Source organism: Asparagus officinalis, chromosome 9 (genome assembly GCF_001876935.1).
Source record: "Asparagus officinalis chromosome 9, Aspof.V1, whole genome shotgun sequence".
Classification (NCBI taxonomy): Eukaryota; Viridiplantae; Streptophyta; class Magnoliopsida; order Asparagales; family Asparagaceae; genus Asparagus; species Asparagus officinalis.
Window position 1 is genome coordinate 4,296,489 of NC_033802.1, and position 13,611 is coordinate 4,310,099.

General features: G+C 37.1%; 1 long non-coding RNA gene across 1 annotated transcript; it reads left to right on the plus strand.

Moving 5' to 3' along the window:
- LOC109824614 lies at positions 3,827 to 7,950 on the plus strand. The gene is made up of 3 exons (XR_002242698.1): positions 3,827 to 3,987; positions 7,515 to 7,674; positions 7,884 to 7,950. It is a non-coding gene; the product is annotated as an uncharacterized LOC109824614 (long non-coding RNA).

Consider the following 13,611-nt stretch of genomic DNA (forward strand, 5'->3'; position numbering starts at 1 on the left):
AAGACACCAACAACAGTTGTTGACGTTAATCAGACGTCACAACAACAGTCCCAAAGACAGCAGAATAGTTTGGATCCGAGGTTCCAAAAAGAGTACTCATTCAAGGACGAAGACGTTCTAGCCATCTTCGAGACCCTTCTTAAAAGCAACAAGATCAAGCTGCCGCCCATCACGAATCAGGAGGAAGCTGACAATACTGCGGATCCGAAGTACTGCGCGTACCACAGGAGAATCCTTCATCCCACCAAAGCTTGCTTTACTTTAAAGAATAGCATCCAAACCTTGGTTGAAGCCGGCGTCATAACGCTAGGATAAGCCAAATAAGAACGGTAATACTCCAAAGAGTATACGAGTATAAACTGCTTCTCAACACTCCGAAGAGTATACGAGTATAAACTGCTTCTCAACACTCTGAAGAGTATACGAGTATAAACTACTTCTCAATACTCCAAAGAGTATACGAGTATAAACTACTTCTCAATCCTCCAATCGGTATATGAGGTTAAACTGCTCCCTGATACTCCAATAGGTATATGAGTCTAAACTGTTTCCTACCGTTGATGGGAAGTTCCTGGAGAATGTTACGCTAATATTCTTAAGGATAACCCAAACATGTAACGGAGTACAAAGTCAGACCCAGTTCCAAGAAAGAAGCTGGGGGTGGATGAGTCATGTAATGGGAAGTTCCCGGAAGAACACTATATGTAATTTTCTTAGGGATAACCCGATAATTACGAACAATGTGATAAACATTAAACCCCCACCATGATTTGTACTCCCACTCTCACTGTCTAACTGGTCAAACCTTCATATAGTTAGGACCACAACCAAAGTCCCCTCTCGATTCCTTCCATGAACGAGAGGTCCACTTTCAAATTGAATGATCAAGCCTACTCAAAACTCCCACTTCCACTGCTTCCTTGGTCAAACCTATAAAAGTTAGGGCCACAACCAGATTCTCCTCTCGATTCCTTCCATGAACGAGAGGTCCACTTTCAATTCGAACAATCAAACCTATAAAAGTTAGGATTGTTCCCGATCTCACTTAGTCAAATCTACAAATAGTTAGGACTAAGACTAAGTCATTCCTTTTCGATAAACGAAAATCTGCCTTTGTTCCTTTTTCACCAAACCTATAAAAGTTAGGGTCGAAATTGGGCTTTCTCCTCAATGAATGAGGGATTCTTTTGATTCAAATGACTAATCCTATAAAAGTTAGGGTCGTTTGAACCTTTCTGATTCTCGGGGTGGAGATCCCACTCTTAGTTTCATCTTTTCTTGTAGATAGAATATAAAATTCTTCCTCTTCAGTACCGGGAGATAGAATATAAAATTCTTCCTCTCCCATTTTCTAATCTGTCTTTGTTCTTAGAAAAGACACAATTTCCAACTTCCAATCCGGGCACTTTGCGCACGGGGAATTTTATCTCAACCCCTAAATAGAGATAAGTCTACGCCTAACACGCGTTGCCGGTTTAATCTTTCACCGATTGAAAAAGACACCAAGCGTTGCCGGTTTAGTCTTTCACCGATTGAAAAAGACACCAAGGTCTAAACTTGGGGAATTTTATCCCGAAGCCTAAGCAGGGATAAGTCAACGCCTAACACGCGTTGCCGGTTTAGTCTTTTACCGATTGAAGAAGACACCAGAATCCGAGTCTGGTGATTTTTATCCTGAATCCTAAGTAAGGATAAGTCAGCGCCTAACACGCGTTGTCGGGTAGTCTATTCCCATGAGAAAGACGAAGTCTACGTATTCAATGTCGTAGCACTAAAAGAGTTAACTCTTTTAGCACAACGTTATGTGCAGAACGGATCTAAACAATCTGCATGCTAGCCCGACTCAAACGATAGTCGGTAAAGGCTCATCAAACCCGTTGATGGCTGAGAATTTGCCAAAAATTCTATAAGTGCGAGTCATTGATGCATCAGCTCTGTTAGTTGGTCTCGTGACTCGATTATCCAACAACATTAAAATAAGATCCACAAATGCAGATGAATCAGCTTTAACAGTTGGTCCTGCAACCCCGACACTTGGGACCGCCGTGCTCCAATACCTTAAGAGCTTAAACTGTGTATACTCCAGTAAACGTACGAGTATAAACTGTGTCAACGTACGACGTTCGAAACCCTAGGATCAACACCGGTCAACGCGTAACCCTAGGTCAACGCCGGTCAACGCGTTGCGATCAAAAAAGTCAACGCAAATCAATATATTATGACGGAGATAATCAGTTCAAAGTCAACTCAATGACGCGAGCCAAACTCAACTCACCGGTGGTAGACTCGAGACTCCAACGACGGCCAGGCGATAAACGCAGCGCCGGAAGGACTTCGGCTATTCGTCAAAGCATCGAATAGATCGAAAATCGAAGGAGCCAAGAGTTGAAGCTAACTACAGGTCCTTTACACCAATCAAAGGCTGGACCAATCATATCCAAAGTATTACAGCCTCTTCTATAAAAGAAACGAGTCTGGAACGCTTTGGAGGGGGTATCTGTAGGCATCGAAAATTGCCTATAGGTCTCCACGAACAGCTCAAAGCTAAGAGAAGACGATGAACGTCACCATCTGGTTCACAGGAGTTCGATTGACGTCGGTGAATGCTTGAAGTGAATCGACGAACTACGTGAGCTGACAGAATTTCGGAATAATGAAGGTACGGGCTAATCGGGAACCCCGCGATGTTTACAAAAGGAACAATGCCCTTCGTGTCTCATTCATTCTATAGATAATCCAACCATCGGAGCTGATAGAACTCCTTGCCGGCTCTCCAACGCACTTCGAATCACTCAAATCCGAGTTCGGACGAAGGAATTATGGCGGAAACAGACAAATACACTAAATGGAGTGTCTCGGACCAACAAGACACCCTAAGGTGTCTCGGCTAAGGCCGAGACACCCTAGGGTGTCTCGGATCAAGTGGAGACACCCTAGGGTGTCTCCAACGCAGATTTGGGCCTTAAGTGGTTTTAACCGCTCAGTTATCCCCTCAAGCCTATAAATACAAGCCTTAGGCCTCATTTTTTTAAAGATTTGGGAATTTTGAAGATTAGGCGAAGCCCTGCCGGATTGAAGACTGAAGGTGCACGGATTTTAGAGAGGAGGAGGAGAGATCGGATCCAGTTCTTCAACGCAAAAGAGAGAGATTCGTCAGATCTACAGTTTCTCGGATCCGTTCCTTAAGATTATCCCGTTATGGTAATCTTAAGAAGAGTGATTATCTCGCTTCGCCGAGATAAGAGCTACGATTTCTCGATCCCTTCGCGGATAGATGAAGCTCTGCCCAATTTTTCAGCAATCAGATCTGATCGACGGTGGTCTACGGATAAACCCCGGCACAGGCAAAGATCTCACGCAAGCAGAAGACCGATGAACGATCTCTGCGTTTGTTTGAAAAAGTTGTAAACTTTTTTTATTTTCATTGTGTAAGGAGATCTTATAAAAAGATCAACTTTTTATTTCATTCGAGTTTATTGTAACGACTAAAGTTGTAATAGATTCGATAACAATGGAAATAGCAACTTTCACCGCAAACAATACAGTTACGGATATTTCCTCGTATATGGAAACGATTTAGCGCTCCTACTGGGTGGGGTACCTTTACGGTATTCCATCATTTTTCTCAAAAAAGAAAAAATGTAAAATATCAAGACAAATAGATCTATTTCACAATAGATCTTTTGTTCCTTCCACAGTTCCACGGTTCGACTCCAAATCTGCAAACGTGTCACCCTTTCATTGGTTGCTCATCATGGCAAAACAAAAAAAAATTGAAAAAAAAACAACAACAACATAAATTATGAGAAGTTGTCGTAGGTGACGATCTCCATTGAGAGCAAAAGAGAAGTCATCATCTTTATTATAACAGGGAGGTAAGTTCACCTCCTCGGTCTTACGGTCACCGCCCTCGAGTGATGACAACAAGCCCTCGGTGATGCAGAAGCCATCGGATCCCGGCGCCGTCTTCTGCGGCGGGGGAATTAGGTTTTCTATTTCTCTATCAATTTCCGTTCTTTTCGGTTTTTTTTACTTACTTATTTTGGTTTAATACCAGTTTTTGTGTTAATTCAATAGATTTCGATCGTTAATTTATCGCTGAGCGGATGTAAGGTCAAAATCGGAATTTTTTTCATTGGCACTAGCAAAATTTGAGGAAAGATTGATTCTTTATCGCCTTTGATATAGTTCCTTTATACTTGTTCTGAATCCTCAAATCATTACCGTATGTTCGTACGCTAGTTTGTTGCCCGTACAGTGCGCAGTATTTGAGAGAGAGAGAGAACTTGGTGGCCTTGGGTTTCGGAAAGCAAGAAGAGGAGAGAGAAGGTGAAGGGGCATGCATTGCATAGGAAATTGAGAAATTTTCAGTTACCTATGTCTTAGAAAGCTGTTTCCTGACACCTCTAGGCACTTGCCTAGGCCGAGGCGATACGAGAGTGAGCCGCTTACCGCTGACAACATAGCTTAGGTCTTATTAGTCGTGATTTACTCTGCTACAAAACTTCATGTCCTCCAACCTCTGAACTGCTCCAACCTCTTACTAACTATGAACGCCTCCCCTGCCTCCTCCGACTTTCAAAAAACCTCATCCACTATCACTTAAACAAAGAAATTTGCCTATGAGCCTAGGTGTTAGGCGTCAATTAGGCGCCTAGCAGTGCCTAACACGTTCTACAACATTGGCATATATTATCAATTATTGTAACTAAAAAAGAGGAAAAACACCTAGGTCCTACCTAGGCACCGGGTCTCGTGCCCAAGCCACCTAGTGTTTTTTGTAACCTTACAAGTGAAAAGACATGTTTTTATAGCAGATAAGATAATTATTATTTGCAAAAGATAATAATAATATGAAAACCAAATCAGCTTGTCACTTGTCATTTCTATAACTAGTGGTCGTTGTTTTAGGGCCTGTTTGTTTCGTTTCCCCCAGAAATCCAACACCCACTTTCCTTCACTTTTTCACTTTCCCACACTTTCTTTAACCCACTTTCCTTCACTTTCTCAACTTTCCCCCAATAATATTGTGACAACTCATCCTATCACATCTCATTTCTTACTTTTAAAAATAAACTAAACACAAGCAATGAGTCACATCAATCAACTCATCTAACTCACCTCACCCAACTTTCTTTCATTTTCTATCATCTTTAAAAATTACTCACATCATCCAATAATATGGTGACAACTCATCACATCTCATTAAAATTTCCTTCCATTCCTTTCCTCTAAAAAACAAGGAAATTAATTTTTTTAAGTATGAGTCACATCATCCAATAATATAATGACAGCTCATTTTCTCTCATTTATTTTCTTAGTTTTAAGAATGAACCAAACACAAGAAAGAACAAAAAATAAAGAAAGTGGAGGAAATCATAAAAAATTACTCATCTCATCCAATAATATGGTGACAACTCATTTTCTCCCTCACTTTCTTTCCGAATTTTGATGAACCAAACATCAAAAAGTAGAGAAAAACATCAAAATTCATTTTCTTTCCCCCACTTTTTGCAATTTTTTGCAAAACAAACAGACCCTTAGTAGATGTAATAGATAGGTAGATTTAGTTGTTCCAATGCAATTTTTGCTTAGAGCTACTGTGACACTGGAAAATCGACATGAATTAACCATTTGCTGCATTTTGCAAAGTCAAAAGTGAACCATCTTTTTTTTCTTTTTTGGTTTAGTTGATCTTGTTTTTTAACTTTGCCATCCTAAATGAATTAGAGTCTAATAATAAATTAGTTCTTTACCCTAAAACTCCTTTATTGGCTTTGGTAGCTTTATTACTGGCAATAAAAATAGGAAGTTCAACTATGGATACTCAACGTTTAAGGGTAAACGGGCTTCAATAGAAGAATTTTACAAGACAATGATATCTGAAGTTGATGGTCAGATGGTTGCTTTTTTTGTGTATTTGATGGTATGCTTACCATTCCTTTGTAATATACCTCAACTAGCCTTGTTGGTATACTTAGTGCATGTTTGACAACTTACTTATTTCTACTTATAATGAACTTTTTACTTATAATTTGGCAATATTGTGTTTGGTAAGAGTCACTTATGTTACTTATTTATTACTTATAAATAGCCAAAAAATAAGTTGGGATTTCCAAACCTATTTTTTGGCTACTTATAAGGAACTCTTTTTATTCTGGCCAAGAGACATAAATACCCTCCTATTGCCTTTACTTAGTTAAATATTTTCTTATCATAAAGTGATTAATATTATTAATTAATTAGTTGATTTATTTATTAATTGTTATTTATTTTATTATTAATAATATAATATTATAATAATATATGATATTATTATTATATATACTATCATAATTCAATATAATTCAATATATAAAAATATTTAAATCACATATTTTTTATATGGGATGACTAGTTTTTTATTAATTAATTTTATTAATATAATATTTCATTACAATGAAATTAATTAATTAATGTCGATTTTATTAATTAATAATCATAATTAATTTGAAATAATTAATTATAAATTATTCACTTTTTAAATAATTAATTAGTTTATTATTATAATTATCTGGTTAATATAAAATGTATTAATAAGTCACACTATGGAGTTACAACAATGTCCTTTTTGGTCATTTGATATTTAAGACAACCTTACCAAACACATAACTACTTATATCTCCTTATAAGTTAAGGGGATTACTAAACAACTTCTTTATTTTCTTGCATACTTATAAGAAGTTTTAAGAATAAGTAACTTATAAGGACTCATAAAAATAAGTAGTGGCCAAACATGCTCTTATATTTGGGTAATTGTAAATATACCCCCGTACTATAGGGGGTTAGCCACTGATTACTGCTAAACTTTTTTATATTAACATTTAGACCCTAATGCCCAAACAGAATTTTCTCTCCGTTCTCTCTTAATCATACTTATAGGGTGTATGTTTAACTAACAACTATTAAAAAAGTATGGTGTCTCTTTGAAACACACAGAAATATCAGAGGATCTCCTTGCAACATATTGATGTCTCATGACACTCATGTTTCTGTGACATGTAATGGAGAGAGAACTCTGTTTGAAATAGGAGATCAAAATGGTAACGAAAGAGTTTAGAGATAACAAGTGGCCTATTCTGAATGGTACGAGCGGTATCTACCATTGACCCTTCATATTTTCGGTGACGTTGAAGAATTAGTTAGTTTATATTTGGGCAACATCTGAGAGTCCCCCCCCCCCCCCCCCCCCAAAAAAAAAAAAAAAAACAAAAACAACCTCTTTACTTCTTCCACTTGTGTATATGTATTGATGTAGATCATGGAGGTTCAGAACTGAGAATATCTGAAAAACAATCTAGTCAAAACTTTGGCGGTCATCAGATTTTATAAAGCAACTTAACGTTCAGCTACTGATGCTGGCTGGTGGATTTCCAGTGCTGATACTTTCTTCCTCTCTTTTCTGTGAATGTCAATATTCTTGTACTTATATTACGCCTGTTGTTTCTCCTTGTGGTTTACATTGTTTATCGCAGTTGAAGCTTTTTAGACAAACAGATACTGATTATCTTAACGAAGAAAAAACTCACCAAAAAGGTGCTGGCTCAACTGCAACAACAGCTGTTTTGGTAGGGGATCAGCTTCTTGTCGCAAATGTTGGAGACTCCAGAGTGGTAGCATTCAGAGCTGGCCTAGGTTTGTCCGTTTGTCTTCGAAAATGCGGAAAATATTGGAAATATTTAGTTTCAATGATGTAGAGAAGTTCATATAATTGAAATGCCACAATAACGGGTGGACTTTCTAGGAAAATGAATTGTCTATCGTGATTTGTATCAAATTTGAGCCTACCAAACATTTCTCTTGATTGTTTTTTATTATCAGTAACTACATGCTCTACACTGCAGCAATTCCATTGTCTATTGATCATAAACCAGAAAGGTCTGACGAGCGCGAATGAATTGAAAGTGCAGGAGGATCATAAACCTATTTACCATTTAATTGTATATCTAATGACACAAATATGTGTCGTGATTTGTTACCATTTTTATTTGTATCACTATTGTTTAATTTTTTGCAAATAAAATGATACTTTCATATGTGTCATAAAATAAGTGTGGACACATACAACTTTTGTTGTAGTATTAGATGATACTTAGAACTTGTACCATAGTGGAAATGGATGTGCATTTTCGATAATTAAGCTTACAGAGATAAGACTTGCATATATTAGTCATGTCACTACATAGTCATGTCAGTGTTACTATATGTATAAAAGATGAGAATTTCCCAAATACAACATATAATAGGTTCTTTTGAAGTAATTGATATGTAATCATTCTCTGATATCATATTAATTGATTTATGCGTTGTGACATTTTGGTTGATGATATTTTGTTAGCATGGCATCATGAGTCATACTATGTGTAATCACCGTTTAAGAAGTAGATGTTTGCAACTGTTTTATCCATTAAGTTATACTATATGCATAACACTAAATATATGTACTTAGATGATGTTTCTTGTCTTAATGCCTAGGAAGAGAAGATAGAGGGTGTTGACTTCCTTATTATTCCCAGTGAGGGACTTTGGAATGCTCTGTCCAATAAGGTATCTGTTTGTAAATTTTTAATTTTCCTTAAACTATACCTGCAGCCAAAACGTACAAATATCTACGCTTTTGTTATCCGTATTTGTTAATTTTTGTTTTCAAACATCTATTGCCCTGCCTTCTGCATATGTAGAAATTTTGAATTTCGCTTTGATTCATTTACGGACTTGAAGTTTTACTCGGTTGTGTTTATTCGCGTAGATGTATGTGGAATTTGGAAGTTTTATTTGGGAGTTCTACTAAACTTGTAGGCATTGTGGTGCGTATCTTACAAGATTTTCATTGCTTTTCGTTCAGGAAGCTGCGGCCATTGTGCAGGGCACATCTGATGCTGAAGGGGCGTCAAGAAAGCTTACAGAAGAGGCTTTTGCCCGAGGAAGTAAATGACAACATTACGTGTGTCACGGTCAGATTCGAAAAATCTTGAACAAATGGACTATCAGTACTTGCGGTGTCCTGGGAACCAATCTTTTTTCTTGTTAGCAGAATATTTGAAGCTTGATGTTGCCGTGATTACTGATCTCATTCTTGCTTGCTTTTGTCTACTAGGCTTGTTCAATCAAAAATCCATGGCCAGTTCTCTTACCAACTTGTTAATTCCACTAACTAGACTTTCAGTGTCCTTTGCATACCTTTTCTTGGTGTTTAATTTGTGTGGTTAGCTTCTTTAATTTAAAGTAGAGAGATCAAATGTGAATTCTTGGTGTCTTCTGTGATTTTGATATTCATTTGGGTGTTGAGAGTAGACTGTTGGTTTGATAGGAAGGTTATAGAACTACTAATTTCGATGGTAACAAGTTAATTTGCGTTGTCCTTCAAATACATTTTTCCTGTTTCATCATTTCAAATGGGCTTAATTGCACTTAAACATCATATAGTTTCCTCTAATTTGCACTTATATATTCTCACTTGTCTTTGGCATCACTTATGTACCCTAAAGTTTTTAAAACTGAGACTTATGCACCCTCATTTATTTGGCAGCACTTATGTACAATGAACTTTTTAAAATTCTCATTTAAATACCCTGAAGTTTTTAAAACTTGCATTTAAATACCATAATGTTTTTAAATGAGTTTTTTTTTTTCTTTTGAACTCTTTTACCCTAATATGAGAAAATTGTTTTTTGAGTAACAGGTCCCTAAGGGTAAAAAGGTTCAAAAATTCACTTTGGGGGATCTATTTGCGAAAATAAAACTATAAGAATAGTAAGTTCATGTTGGTTTTGGAAGTGTGAAGACCGAAACCTGAAAAAGAAATCATCAAAGAAGCAGAAAAGCCCCAATCGGTCGATCGACAAGCTTGAGCTGGTCGACCGAAAAGCTTGTAGGAATCGAGCCTAGGAAGTTCGCTCTGGTCGGTCGACCGACACAAGCTCATCGGTCGACCGACGCGAACCCAATAAACTTACAAGAGTTTCGGGTCGGTTGACCGATGGCACTGAGCCGGGTCGACCGACAACATGCACGAGCAGACTGTAAGAAATAGACGTTCTGGCCGGTCAACCGACGCCAATGCACCGGTCGATTGATGTCGGGATTTCTAGTTTCCTAATTGATTTGGAAAACTGTTTTGGGCTGGGATACTATATATACCTTGATATGTTTTTAGGGTTTGTAGAACACAAAAAAGGGGGTTTTGACGGCACTTTGAGATCAGAGATATTAGAGAGAGAGAGGCTTATTGCGAGCATTGTAATCTTCTTCAATTAATCAAAGTTTTTTGGTGTGGCCGTTTGTTGAACCTCGTTAAATTTGGTGTTCTTTGTTTGATTATTCTTTCCTGCAAGTTTTTTCTTTTATTTGTTGTGATTTCCTGCTTGCTTACTTTCGACACAAGATCTGGAAGGGCACGGGTTGTGTGTTCAACCCCAACAGTTCAAAATAATGATATTACAAGGTCCATGGACTCTATTTGCAATTGGCTTAATTGCACTTAAATAATGTAGTTTCCCCTACTTTGCACTTATATACTCTCACTTCCTTTCAGCAATGCTTATATACCCTATAGTTCTTAAAACTTGTACTTATATTGCCTCACTTGCTTTTAGTAGCACTTGTATACCCTAAAGTTTTTAAACTTGTAATTAAATATCCTAATATTTTTAAAATTGACAATTAACTACCCTAAAGTTTTAAAATGTGTACTTAAATGCCCTCAAGTTTGCGTAACTGTGGGTATTTAAATGCAAGTTTTAAAAAATTTAGCATATTTAAATGCAAGTTTTAAAAACTTTATGGTATATAAGTGCTATCGAAAAAAGTGAGGGTATGTAAGTGCAAGTTTTTAAAAATTTTAGGGTATATAAGTGATTCCAAAAAAACAAGTGAGGGTATATAAGTGCAAAGCAGGGGAAACTATAGGGTATTTAATTGCAATTTCCTTCGCAATTAGTCCTTATACAGTTGGATGTTGAGCATGAGAAATAAGTCTAACCATATATCATCCTGTTATAATTGAACATGATTCATAGTCAAAGATGCCACAATTTCAAACCCAGTCTCTTTTGACAGTGCTAGCTCAAGCATCATTTGCTTTGCCTATGGGCACGAAATCAATGCATGTTTGATCAAATCCACAGAATCTCCTGAATTGATGACCGGTTTATACTATTGGACCGCTAGATTTATGAAGCCAGCTAATATCGTGACCGAGAGAATTGACCCATGATTGTGACTACGATCAAAATTGTCATCTCATATATTGTTAAAGGTACTCTTCCTGTTTCTCTTGGTACCCACCATGTTTAGGTCATTTCATTTAGCTGTTTGTATGTTGCAATGGTTGGGCGTGGGCAGGGTAGACCCGCGGGCTGACCTGATCAAGCCTGTCATGAGTCATGACCCCGGTCTGGCGCATAGTGTGTCGAACCCGACCCAGCCCATGATATACCCGGGTCACGGGCCACGCTAGGTCTTGCCCCAAACTCGGGATCAGATAAGTAGGCCCGGCCCACGCCTGACCCGGCCTGACCCACTCCAGCCCATGATATATTTTTTTAGTTGGACTAGTTATTCTCTTTAATCCTTTGGGTCTGCAACTAGCTTTTCCTTTAGCCCTTTGAGTTGGTTGCCAACAAAGCCAAAAAGGCATAGGTATTTTGCTTGTGGGCTTTTTGGCCCACTGAGAAATAAAACAATAATCTTTAAGCGCGCTGATGTCTACTTTGAAGGGTTAAAAAATTTAATACTAGTTTAAAAATAGTTTAATAAAAATTTAAATTATTAAAAAAATAATTAAAAATAATTTTATAATTGAAAACGCAAGTTTAATATAATTAAAAAGGTAAAAAATAAGAAAAGTTTAGATGAAAACCCCATGGGCCAGCCCACGACTCACGGGTCGTATAGGCGGGTTGTGGGCCGGGCTGGGTCCAGTCCCAAACCCAAGATGAGAGAAATAGACCTGGTCTACTCTGACTCGGACGAGCCCGGGTTAGGCCCGGCCCGGCCCACATCCACCCTAATACTGTAAAATTTCGATTATAGTCTGATATATATATATGAGAAAATGGATATATTTGGTACCAAGCACAAATTTTGTGCTTGGTAGTGAGGTGTCTTATTCTCATCCACTCATTCTAATTCCAACCACTCTCAAACTCATGTGAATATGGGCCTCGATTTTAATAAGTGGAGGAGAATATGTCATCTCACTACCAAGCACAAAAACTTGTGTTTGGTACCAAGCATACACATTTCTTCTCCTCTCTTCCTCCTTCTCTCTCTTCTCTCTCTTCTTGATATAATATATTAATATCATATATATATATATATATATATATATATATATATATATATTATATATATTATATATATGAAAATGTGTATGCTTGGTACCAAGCAAAATTTTTGTGCTTGGTAGTGATGTGTCATATCCTCATCCACTCACTCCCATGTGATTTTGTTTCATATTTGAATGAGTGGAGGGAGATTTGACACCTCACTACAAGCACAACCTTTTGTGCTTTGTACCAAACATACTCACATATATTATATATATATATATATATATATATATGTATATATATATATATATATATATATGTATATATATATATATATATATATATATAATATATATATATATATATATATATATATATATATATATATATATATATATATATATATATAATATATATACTATATATATATATATATATATATATATAGAGAGAGAGAGAGAGAGAGAGAGAATAATGGAGGTGAGCTGGCAGCTCACCTACCCTGTGAGCTGCCAAGTGTATGACATGTTGAGCCCCACACCATGTGACTAGTAGGGGCTCACATGTCATACACTTGCAAGCTCACGGGGGTAGCGTGAGCTGCCAGCTCACCTCCATTATTCTCATATAATATATATATATATTATATATATATATATATTATATATAATATATATATATATATATATAGGAGTAGAGAATGGAGAGAGAGAGAGCAGAGAGCAGATTTAATGCGGTATCCTTGTCATAGGAGGGGATTTCCTCCTTGACGCCTCTAAAATCACATGATTGAGCGACATTGTGGATGATCCGCTCCGTTGAACTTGATCTACATATTCTAAAACCCCAACACACCAAGTTTGGGGTGAATCCGTCGTCGTTTGACCCTCCATCGAGCCATGTGAAAAGTTCTATTCATTCAAAACCGTTAAAATTGATACGAGTGGATGAAGGGTCAAACGACGACGGATTCACCCCAAACTTGGTGTGTTGGGGTTTTAGAATATGTAGATCAAGTTCAACGGAGCGGATCATCCATAATGTCGCTCAATCATGTGATTTTAGAGGCGTCATAGGAGGAAATCCCCTCCTATGACAAGGATACCCATTAATCTCATATATATATATATATAAGAGTTTAAGAGTTACAGTTGCAAAAAAATCATTTTTTGCAGGGAAATACCACTTTTATAACCGCATGCTATTTTAAAAAGTACGGAACTATGCAAAACAAAAGCCTAAAACTGCATGCGCGACTATCTTTTGCAAATTTCAACTGCAGTTCTTTTCCAGCAGACCA